Source organism: Thermobia domestica, chromosome 11 (genome assembly GCF_964235325.1).
Source record: "Thermobia domestica chromosome 11, izTheDome1.hap1.1, whole genome shotgun sequence".
NCBI lineage: Eukaryota > Metazoa > Arthropoda > Insecta > Zygentoma > Lepismatidae > Thermobia > Thermobia domestica.
Window position 1 is genome coordinate 163,311,675 of NC_137464.1, and position 13,310 is coordinate 163,324,984.

A 13,310-nucleotide genomic window follows, 5' to 3' on the forward strand; every position below is an offset into this window, starting at 1 on the left:
ATCTCGTACATATCTCCAATTTGCGTATACAAGTAGAGAGACAAAGACCGCCTTATGCAAAATCGTTTTGACGTAGAATCAGCGTCATAGTGAAGACCTGAGTACTGCAGGAAACTTGTTAATCTAACTCTTTAGTATGGCAATAATCACGCGTCAGAACGACTCTGCATAAGGCCCAGAGGATCTCAATGCCCTGGTTTTAGCTTATTTTATCCAGAGTTCCATCATATATTACCCTGAGTTTTAATTTTGATTTTCGAACAATTCATGGGTTCCCTCCTAAGATCTTGACATAGGAGTTGAATGACAACCGTATCTCCTCTTCAGATTTGCAATTAAGCGTCCATCCATCAGTTTACATATATTATTTTCAAATAATACAGTAGTATAAATGTAGTATCCACTGTCACCATCCAGACATGCGGTCTCATTCTGTAACGAATTGCGTCAACACGCGCAAAATTTGCCATTAATTTCCAATAATCGGCATAGTAATTATAATGACCTCCAGTATGTTACGCGTTGCATTACTGTACGCAAAATCTTGCGAAGATTGGTACGGACTGTGGACCATAGATTTTACTTCTTTCCTTTTTGTTTCCTTAAATGAATATACAGACCTATGCGACAAAAAATTATTTATTTCATATTAATGAGTAAACTGAGATATGAAATAATAATTATAATTTAAATAAAGTAAATAGAAGAATAGTATTATGTTGTAAATTTAGAACTATCGTTGGAACGATTAGTTCCTCAGATAAAATCCTTATGATCAACTGTAAGTGAATCGAAGCGCTCTCTCAAATAATTTGTAACTAAAGGATTTCAGTGTTGTGCCATCACACTTTTCCACCAGATCAGCGTTTAAAACCTAATAGAATTACAGTAGATTCAGATAAAACCTAGCACGATGACGGTAACTAGAAACAGGTAATTTATTCATTGCTCTTCTGGGTTTCATTTCTCAAATATAATTATAAACATATTACTTACATTTATATTTACTATATTTTTATAATTAGACTATATTCCGTTCTTTACACAGAAAGAGTAAGGTCCAATACATATGAAACTGGAAATTTGAATATTGTAGATTACCTCTTTTTTTTTTTTCCTTGTAAAAGTGGAAATTCTCCCAATTTTCCCTGTTCAAGTACGTTATGGGCCCCAAAACATAGCACCTCTGGAAAGTTTGTTTCATGCTGAAGAGAATGAACTATAAACCATGACTTTGCAATGAACAGTGTTGATGCAATAGCTATTTCACTTAGAGTCTACGACTTTCTTTATACTAACAGGGTCAGTGAGCCCCAGGGGCTTACTCCGTTGTCCATGGCACCTAATTTTTTGTGCATGAACATATCATTGTTATGCTTATCGAATGGACTAGGTTTGATTCGGATGACATGTTCATTCCTTGTGAGTTCTTGGCAAAAAGTTTGACCCCCTCCCTTCAGGATACGTATTTGAAAAATAATCCTTTCTTTTTCCTTCGTTCCGTGATAAAAAGAGATTCATGTCCAAATTTCAAGTTTCTAGCTATGTTCTGTGGTTGATGAATGGGCCAATTTTACTCATATATAATAGTATAGATCAGTTATTGTTAAAATTAATCTTTATTAATGTTGAAGTTGGGGGCATGGTGGTTCAGTAGTAGAGCTTTTACCTCTGGTGCGTTTTGTCTCTGGTCGATCCCCGCCCAAGTAAATCTGTGGCGGACAACATTGTGTCCGTGGGTTTTCTCTTGGTACATCCGTTTTCCTTGCACATTTTCGTACAACCAGTTATTCCATAATCATTCATTTGTTTTGATCATCATCTCCCGTAGCCCAAAAGAACATAACATGGGATGTTAAACTGAAATATTTCATTTCATTTCAATGTTAAGAGGAGCATGGTGGGTCAATTTTTGTTCTATCTCAGGTTACATTAGTTTGGATAATATCATGTCTGTAAGTTGACTTGCACTTTTTCACTTTTCTCTCACAATCTCATGTGCATGAGGTCCTTGGTTCTATTCCAGTTCGCGACAAGTGAGCTTTGTAGTGGGCAAATAACGTGTGATGGATTTTCTCAGTGTTATCCCGTTTCCTCCCACTTTCTTCATTCCACCATTTTTTCATTTCTCATCATCACCGTCTCCTTTAACCTAGCCGGCATATCCGTTGGACGTAAAATTCAAATATTTAATTTCATTTTCAAGTATCAATACTTTCAACCATACATACGCTGGTTGGTTGGAGTTTGTCTCTATTCAGCACCAAGGCTATACGAGACATGGATCTACAGTTTAAGATGGAATCTAAACCACTGTAATGCGTTCAAATTTCAGTATCTAGTAACTGAACCCAGAACCCCGAGCATCAAAGGCCCGTAAATGACCCTTTGATCTGGTGATGAAACAACTAGACAAGAGAAAAGTGCTACAATAGTTCGCTTCACCTGTGAAAGTATATTATTTTCAAGACTTTATAGATGTACCGTATATTTTGAAACTAAATGCAAAATAAATAAATAAATAAATAATATAAAATAAAAATAAAAAATAAAAATAAAAATAAAAAAATAAAAATTTCCGTATGCTTCATCGAGTTGCAATTTGTAAACACTATTCGCTATTTGCATTTTCAAAGTGAATGTGAAAGGCATGAACATACAGCACGTTTAATTAGTATCAGAGAAATACTAATTGAAAGCCCTGAGGTGATTGACCAACAGGTTAGTCATTTTTATATGTCAGTGATGGCAGACGTGAGGCGGTTATGTATAGTCAAAGAGAAAGGAGGAAAACGTCAAGCACAATGTTGTTAAAGGTACACTTTGGAAGAAGATGCATCTTTTGAAACATAACGATATAGAAAGTCTTTTGGATTAAAGCTATAGGCAACTCATAAAGAGGTTTCCTTACACAAATATAAACTTAGTAGCCAACTCTTTCCTGTTAGGTCTAGTTCGTATATTATCAACAATAAGGAAAATGTCACTTATTTTTCATTTCGAAATACTGATACGTGAAATCGTGTAATGCCTTAATTAAGATTGCTCCTGTCAAAGAGTTATGAGATTTAAACTCAAAAAGAACCAACAAGTTTACGATCTACTGACGTAAAATATACGAGGAGCAGTCGAAAAGTTCCTGATCAGTTGTAGTTTTGGCCTTTGTGATGCAATTACAATTAATCTTGTACAGCTCTTAGGTTGCCTAATTATGAATTTGACAAGTGTGAACCGGTCATAATAGGCAGTGTACGAATAATGTAATTCAATGCAGGAATGTGTGGTGATCAGTTTGCGCAATTTTACAGACCGAGCAACGCACAAACATCAAGTTCGTGTGCAAATTGGGAAAATCTGCATCAGAGACTTTGATAGCCTCAGAAACAGTTTAGCACCATCGAGTGTTTGGTTCTTCTCAAAGCTAAAAATGGGCCTTAAAGATACACGTTTCGCCAACGTGGAAGAGATCAAGACCGTCGAGACTTCTGAACTTCGGAAGATACCAAAAGACGACTTTCGCCGATGTTTCCAGCAGTCATAGGAGCGGTTGAGCAAGTGTGTTTGTGTTTCGAAGGTACTTACTTTCAAGGTGATTAAGTATTTACATTGTGTTAATAAAGAGCTACAAAAAATATTCCGTGAAAATTTTGACTGCTCCTCGTATACGTCAACTACACGTATACAAAAAGTTATATTGTATAGAAAGAGACCTATACATGAATTAATGTCCTATAATACTATAAAGCTTAGTTTAAAATGCTAGTGCAGTATTATGGAACGTGTGTGCTAAAAATTAACGTATTTTGTTTACTAATATTCATAAACATACAAAAAAATATAGTTTGAAAAGGAACTTTATATACTGCTAGTTTTACTACAATCTATAGTTAAGATCTGAGAATGATTTAAATTTGATTAAGATCAGTCAGGAAATAAGAATTGATAAAGAATCGAGCTCGTGTACTACGTAATATTCGTATAGGCCTAAGTGTTTACACAAAAAGAAGTATGTTTGTTAATCCCGGATCTGTTTTCTTTTCTAAAGATTTTGTAATGGCCAAAGTAAACGAATTTGGGTTTTTCGATTGATTTACGTGCTTCATCAGAACTACATTGCCCCCTTCCTTTGCAATATCTGTTGTCTATCCACACGTATAGATACATAAGGAGGAAGAATCGGTACTAGATTTTAAGGTTTAGGTTTTCATGGGTTTCATCGATTTATTTTCATTCTGCATTGTAAATAAAGATATTTTTTGTCTCAGTAAAATAATAATGACAATAATTAAATATTATGCTTTTATCGAAAACGATATAAACGGTGCCTTAGCATACCAGTACGTTCTCGACAAGATAGTATTCAAAAAAACTTAAATTCCTAATACTGTTTCGTTCCCTATTAACATCTTTTGATTTCTTAAGTCTATATTTATAGTTTATTTTTTAAACTTAAAGGCATGGTCCTCTGGCGTTCGCGCCCTGACAAAGAAAGTATAATAACCACTACAATATGTTCTAAATGCATTTATAACAAATTATACCAACTAGAATACTATTTACTTGAAACATAAATCAGGAAATGCCAGTAAAGAAAGAAAAGAACAATTAGTATTGGAGGAAATTGAGTAAACGACCATCTTATAAGAAAATAACAAGAGAAAAAGAAACCATTTAGAGAATTATTTAAACAGAAAATGCATTTTAGGAGAGGTGACAGAAGTCGTTGTAGAAGGAAGGGAGAAAATACTATAGTTCATGAACAGTATAAAAATAGATTGCTCTTATGTAAAGTGGTGATTGGAACGAAGGGGTCTGTGTCAAATATAAAAGTAGGAGGGGAGAAAATAAAACAAGTGAATAGTTTTCGATACCTGGGTAGTATTCTTAGTAATGACATGAAATGCGAACGTGAATAAAAGCAAGGATAGGAATAGCGAAAGAAGCCTTTAGGAGGAAGAAAAGTCTGTTTTATGGTACCTTAAATAAAGAGTTGAGAAAAAGACTCATAAAATGCTTCGTGTGGAGTGTTGTACTATATGGGGCGGAAACGTGGACATTACGTAAAGGTGACGAAAATCGACTGGAAGCCTTCGAAATGTGGGTGTGGAGAAGAATGGAAAGAATTAGTTGGGTCGAGCAGAAAACGAATGAGAGAGTGTTAGAAATGGTGGGTGAGAAAAGAAAACTTTTAGATATTATTAGGAAGAGGAAGAGAAACTGGTTGGGACATTGCCTAAGAAGATATTGTATCATGAGGGACGTCCTAGAAGGTATGGTGGCGGGAAAGAGAGGGAGGGGGCGAAGGAGAGTACAATTAATGGATGATATTAAAACACAAAGATCGTACGCGAAGACGAAATGGTTAACGGAGGACCGTGGAAGCTTCTCAGCTGCGGCAAGTGACCTGCCAATAGAGGCAGAATACCTATGATGATGATGATGACTTATGTAAAGTCGAAGAGGTCAGAAGACACCATAATGTATAGAAGCTTCTGAGTTAGCTGTAATAGCCTGCAATGATTATATAATAATTGTAATAACAGAAAACTTTGTAATAATAGTGAAACTTAATAGTCCTTTTGAAAAACAAATGTTGAAAGTTAATGACAGTGCTTGAAGACAGTTCCTTTCCACTTTTACTTGTAGCAAAGAAATCACATATTACATTTTAATTTGCGAAACAAATGAATCGAAAGCAGAGATCAACGGAATTGTCTTCAGATTTGCCACATTGCTGAAGCTACGAACTGGGACATTTGTTAGTGCCACGTGATAAATTCTCAACTTAACAAGACACATGTACAATGATATTATCTTTTTTCAGTGTATCTTTAAATGTACAGTACATGACCTTTTAGGCACCGTGAACCAACTGAAATACACACCAACTATTAATAATACTCTACTACATACACTACAACACGACGACTCGATGTACGACTATAGATCCCAACTCGTATTAAATAGAATTTAAATAGTTACCAGATCGTAAACCCAAAATATCAGTAGCCCACAATGGAAAAAGCACTAGAACTTGTTCAATAACTTTGCGACTATAAACAAAATTTCTCCGTCTGACCGGCCTAAACACGAAAGCAGCCGGAATGCCGGGACGACTCCTCAAAACCGAGACCATCCTAGGTATATATATATATAGGTATATACAGGCGTGGATCCAAGGGGGGCTATAGGGCCCCCCTTGACGTTCAGGTGTTTACACTGGATAAAATGGGCTTCAGTCCTGCTTTACACTGGATAAAACTGCAAAATATGGTTTAGCCCCTCCCTTGAACATATTCTGGATCCGCCCCTGTATATATCTATATATATAAAAGAGAACGTACAAATCCTTTGTCCGCTCATCACGCTAATACGGCTGAACCAATTTCTTTTATTTTTGGGGGGTTATTAGGATTTGGACCCTAGATGGTTTTTATCATATCACTTTAATTTTCAATTACCAGTGTCTTGAGATAATTGACCATTCAGGTGTCCATTACGTACAAATCCTTTGTTAGTTCATCATAGGTATAAAAATAAACGTATTTATATGCAACCCGCATGACCGTGTCACTCGGCGGGTTAACATAAATGACAGGCGTTATAATGGTTTTTATCATATCACTTGAAAGCGAAAAAGTAAAAATTATCTAAGTAACAAAGTTTATTGCGTTCGGGGGTGACCGCAGCGAAGCGGGGCGGGTTAACATAAATGACAGGCGATATAATGTTAACATTTACTGCAATCTTCTATGGTTTTTATCATATCACTTGAAAGCGAAAAAGTAAAAATTATCTAAGTAACAAAGTTTATTGCGTTCCGGGGTGACCGCAGCGAAGCGGGGTGAACGCTGCTAGTATATATATATATATATATATATATATATATATATATATATATATATATATATATATATACTGTATATACTAGGGAATTCGATTTCTGAGTTTCTTCACCCATGAAAATGGTTCCATATCAGACCAAAGTAACCCATGAGAAATCGAATATTAAATGGTGCCTCAAACAACCTTACATATGTCATGCATTGAAAGTATATGAAACGAAGGTACCTTATATGTTTTGGAACGACTAGGAGGAGTGATACCATATCTTTAATAGGAAGAACGGAAGTAAAACTGGACCTACTGCTATATAGTACCATCATGGATTCAGGTACAAAATTTTAAGTAGGAACGGGGGTTACATTACATATTGTTTCAGAGTAGGTTTTCACCACAAACACACCACACATCACATGTTATTTCCAACTTACCTTTAATGATTTAGTAGTTTTTACCTCCATAATTCGCCTCATATTGCATACTGTAAATGCATTAAACACCTAAGGTTGCATGGGGTACTTTTAGTATTATTCAACTGAGCTTTTTTTTCTCATGGGTTACTTTATTCTGATATGGAAACATTTTAGAGAGTGAGATTACCAAAAAAAAAAAATCTCCTAAGTCGAAAAAATAAGGACCACCCTAATATCATAGTTTACACGCCTACAGTGATTTCGTACCTAATGGTATAGATTGAGAACAGTTTGCAGTAAGAAAATAAATTATTCGAAACGCTTGTATTTCTTGTTTCAAAGTGTACAATTGAATTCCTACAATTCCACTTTCTAAATCAAATTGTCATCTCACCACTGCCATCGAACTTACAGTAAATTTTGGAATCACGCCACATCAAGTGCGCACAAACGCATGGGGCTCACCAGGTCCGGACCCCCCTCCCAAACTTCGTAAGTCAACTAACATTTGTATGATTTCTTAACACATCTGTACTGGTTTAACATAACTTATTGATGTAGCTTAACGATTTAATGTTACATCGTATACGTACTCTTTCTATTATTATCAAGAGCCAGATTCGGTTCCTGGCGGAAGCTCATGTGCTTCGGATTCCACGTTAGGCTATAAGTCCATGTCTCATATAGCCTCGCTGCTAAAAGGAACGTTGAAACCAAATCCATATCCAAAATCTATTCTTCTTAAAAATAATCTAATTCTATCATTTTTTCTAAGATAACAATTACTTATCGTCTCTTCTAGTGCAAGATAACTCGTTCAATAATACACAGGCGTATTGGACTCTTCCCCAAAAATTTTGAATCCCACCCAACAAAATTTTTGGGTGTGCGTCTGCCCTATATATACTGTAATATATATATATATATATATATATATATATATATATATATATATATATATATATATATATATATATATGAAGATTTTTTTTAAAAAAAAGTGAAATCTTATTAGTGAAATTAAGTACTTCCTGCAAAGAGGTGAATGTTTCCTTAGCGTCATAGTCCGTGCCTTTGATTGTGGCATTTGTTTGTGTATTTCCTTTCCAAATATCTTATCAGTTTAGTTGTCGTTTTCTTCCGTAGTGTACGTAGTGACTTCGTGTTTGGAATGCTTGCCAGTTTTTTTCCTTTTAAAAAATCTTTCACGCACTAAATATATATATTTTCCTTCAACATAGCTTTCACTTTCAGCGTTAGATGTTACGACGAAAAATAATAAAGCAATGTTGATTGCATGCTGCGAATGATGTTCTTATTTGCTTTTTGTCGTTAGTGTTGCGTATTGTAATGTCTTGTTAGTCTTTTTCAATGTTTGATTTGCATACTTGTTGATAGCTTGGCATTATTACGTATCTCCCTCAAGTACTTGGGCGCAATCCTTCCAGTTTACCTCTCTTCTCCTTTCCCCCTCCCAGAAAAAGTAGAAGAGGAGACTGAGTTGGTTGTGACAAGCGCAAGATAACTTGGTTTGTGGACAAAATTTTATTCAAATTTTGAACTTTTTGCTATGTTTTTTTGTACAAAAAAAAAAAACGTTATAATATTATGAAAATTCGATTTATCAATTTAATGAAAAATTATGTTCCCAATCTGGTTATTAACTTCGCCTGTAGGCATTGCAGTCAAGGAAACAAATCCTGCCAAACATATATAATATAAAAAAAACTGTAAGGGACTGTTTCTTGAAACTATTGGATCACAGCATAATGTGCGAGGGCACTGCACCTATCGTTAAAAACGTACTGTTGTAGCTACTCCTCACTGGTCTATTAGCTGGCTCATGTATCTTGTGGCATATCTCAGGTTCGATTCCCAGTGGGTGAGCACTGCACGCACTAAAATGGTTCAGATTACAGATTTACCTGTAGATCACGTCTTATATAGCAGTACAGGAGACCAGTGTTAGATTCCTGACGGGAACTCAAATGACTTGTATCCACTTTAGGCTCTACGTCCATTTCTCATATAGCTCGGTGCTGAAAGGGACACTAAACTCCCATCCAACCAACCAATGTCCAATATAGCCTCGCTGTTGACGGGGGGTGTAAACACAGGTGAATTAATTAAACATGCCCACCTAAGTTTATCCTCACTACACTTATTGCAATAAACAGTGGTAAGTTTAAATTTTGATCATTGTATTGTCGTAATTGTGAAAGTTAATAGGTAATTACGATTGTAAAGCTTATTTCAACTTTAATACTAGCTTAATGCCTTTCAGTTTACTAGTATTTGTTCACTCTCTCCTTATGAAAATCAGTGCGACGCAAAAGAAACCTCCAAAGGTCCTACATCGTAGCATCATTCATGTCGATAGCCACAAATAAGCAAAACTCCTAAACATTTTCTTGAGGGAAAATAAATAAAAAGATTTTCTCGAAAATTACTTTAATTTAAATAACCAAATATTAAATCTTTAATTTCTTTATATGGGTGACTCCCCAACCAACTAATTATACTACTGATTCTTACTAATGTCTATTTTATTTGTTGTTTGATGCGTTGGAAATACGTAATGAGTAGTCTAACATTTTATTGCGTGTAACGTCAAGTGAAATTTTCCCATATTCTAAAAAACTGAAGCTGCAAATGACATTGTTCGAACTTCCAAACATGTCCTCGACACTCTCTCATCTACCGGTTCAACATTTGTGAATAAAATGTTTCTGTATACTGCATGTACGGGACAAATTCTCACGCAAACGACCTAGTTTAGTCATTTTCCGAAAATTGTCTGGCTTTCTTTCTTAAAAAAGAAAAAACACGCAAAACTTCAAGCTTTCGCACAGAGTATATTGAACTTTTTTCTCTCTCTCTCTTTTGCCTTCAAAAGTTGATTGGTGTGTGATACAAGACTTCTGATAAAAGGCGACAAGAACACTTCTGTATTCTCTCGGAGTCTTTTATGTGTAACTGTGTCATTAGAATAAGAGTAGAGTAAGAATAAAGTTCTCAATACAGGTTAATAGTGTAACTGTATTGGGTGTATTATATTTTCGTCTATAAAGCTTTATTATTTTTTTTATCATGTATGTTTGAAAGTGAATACTCATTTTCAATGGCAATTATTATCCTTAGTTAACGATTGCTTACTTGTAAAATATAAAAATATAAAAGATTCGTTACGTTAAATGATCACTATTATAGCTGTAGTTACTGTAATGCCATCATCATCACTACTACAACTATTTATAATAATAATAATAATAATAATAATAATAATAATAATAATAATAATAATAATAATAATAATAATAATAATAATAATAATAATTTATAATCTATATAAATACGAATGAAAGTAACTATGTCACTTAATAACTCTTGAACCACGCGACCGATCTCAACCAAATTTTTAATATAGATGAGGTTTGGGCATGGAATGTTTTTTTTTTTTAATCATTTCGCTTTGACAGTGTTGGGAAGAGGGAGATACATAAAAATGATCGAAAATGACCGATATTCGTGTCGAATCCATAGTTTTCAGGGTAGCTGAGATGAACAGTGACACTTCCGATGCTGCAAAACGAAACATATTCTCCCCGTACGAAGAACAGACATTCTGCTAGTAGATAATAATGTGAGAAAATAGAATTTAATGATAATTTTCGTATTCTGAACATAAGTTCTTCGATTAAGGTAGAAAATACTCTTTTGTGATTCGTACAAAGGTAATTATATAATATTATTTTTAAAGTATCCAGATAGTCAGTCGGCTCGGGTTCTGTTCAGTTCATATGGTTCGCTACCTTTAGTGTCATGCACAATCTATAAATAAATATATATAACTCAATAAATAAATAAATAAATAAATAAATAAATAAACGAGCTTTCAGAGGTGATTCTTTATGGTAAATTAAAGATATCGTAATAAACATGGCTTGAAAACTTTCTTCTAGAACTACAGGATGTATAGCTTGGAAACTATGGTATTCTTAAAGAAAACGATAAATTATATAAAAACATATGTAATACAAATCTCTAAATATCCGTGTTTGTAAATTTTCCTTATCTTAACAACACATTTTACAAGAAAACCCAGTTTATTACGTGAATTTCCAGCAATTATTTAATTAGTTAGTTGGGAATTAGATTGTAGGGCGAAGTGCTCCAAGGCTCGGAGTTTCAAAATCTGTGGGTTGTTGATTCAAATTCCTTCGAGGGTGTAGATGTTAATCGAATTTATTATTCTCTCACTATCCACTATTATCATTCTTTTCTTCTCGTCCCCTTTAGCCTAAAGAACATATGCGTGTGACGTAAAACTAAAAAATAAACAGGTAAATACAACACAGTTCAATTTATTCTCGAAAATTTTTTTGGTAAGTTCTTCACGGTTCAGAAATATGAATATGTTTCTATTGAATACTAACTTCTTCATTACCTTATCACAAACTTTCGGCAGCTTGTATTTCTAAAAGTAGGCGTTTTGGAGATCCCTGTTCATTATTTACTTCTTTGTTTTCGTATAAGAAATTACCTCGCGCGTTGTTGGAGTTATTGGAAGAGAGTGACCTTGCTCTTCCTAGTTAAACTACAGAGAAAACCAATACATGCCTTATAATATCCAATCATTACTATGCATTTTAAATTTATTCGAATCATGATAATGATTTTAAATGTTTTTCGACATTTACTCGTTAATACACTAATAAATAATTCTTTTCAAAAAGGCAAAGGGCATTTTAGCACGGAAGCAATTCAATGAACATTATCTATGTCGGGACTCTAAACCATCTCTTTTAGTCTTGGTACCGAAAAAGGATGTTAATCCTCCCAAACAATCGAATTCTTAATTGTTCGTTTTCCTTTTGTTAACACACTTTCCATTTTATTTCATCTTCTACTAGCAGTAACTCAGATAAGTAAGTTTCGTCTGCTGTCTTATGGATAGTGATAATTTGTGAAAGAAAAGCTTCGGTTTGTAGTTCGTATTATCACCTTTGGATATGCTATGACCTAACCCAAATACAAAACACACAACATACATAAAAGACGTTAGTTAAAAAGAAAGAAAATAAACTGACAGTACTTATCGCATGCAATAACTCGGTCTTTATCGCATGAAATAAGACTAGTTTTTCTTTTTTAAAACTGACACGAAGAATATATCAAAAAGAGTTTGAACCAGTTTTTATTATTATTATTATTATTATTATTATTATTATTATTATTATTATTATTATTATTATTATTATTATTATTATTAATAATAATAATAATAATAATAATATTTTGTATGTATATTTCTAACAAGGAAAGCTATCCTAGGGACAATACTCAATGTTTTAAAAGACGAAAAAGGAATATCTACAAATTATCTGTTTTAGTTTAAAATAGATAGATACGTACTACTTAAGGTTTCACATATTTGCCGTTTTGTGACGAATTTGCTAACGCCTGAGTTCTGTGCGCGTGGTCACGGATTATATCCGGTATAGGCCTTTCCTCGGATACAAACCCGAGTACTGGTTTGAATCCCACTTGAACCAGGAGATCCAGTCTCATATCGACTTCCATGACAATAAAACGGAACAAATGTAGCGATTCTGGAACATGAAGTCAATAATACACATAACCAATACAACTTAAAATGCGTTGTTACGGATTTAATTTCACATTTGATTTAAAAGAATCCATTTTTAATAGCATCATGAGTGAGTTAGGGAGGTACTTGAAATAAGCCAAAGTAGACTCCGGTCTATAAACAAACAATAATAGCGCATAGAGCCAACGCACTGGGGAGTATCATCCTGAAATTTGTGCCATCTATGTGACAGGTCGTGAACTTCATAGGTTGTAACGCCAGACAGACAGAGATTTTGATTATTTATTTTCTTACTTAAAAATACCGACATCATGACCTGTTTGAAAGAAATACGAGAGAATATAAGGTCCAGTAATAACAGCCAAGATAGAAGTGTACATTTTTCTTATACAAACCCACGTACTGGTTCGAATAAACTTTAAGCTGTCGATCCGATCTGATAT

The 13,310-nt window shown here is 34.1% G+C and overlaps 1 protein-coding gene across 3 annotated transcripts in view; it reads left to right on the plus strand.

The window, feature by feature from the left end:
• Window positions 1–13,310, plus strand: part of LOC145664541 (sodium-dependent nutrient amino acid transporter 1-like) — a 189,417-nt gene that overhangs the window by 99,118 nt on the left and 76,989 nt on the right. The gene's annotated exons all lie outside the window — the stretch shown is intronic.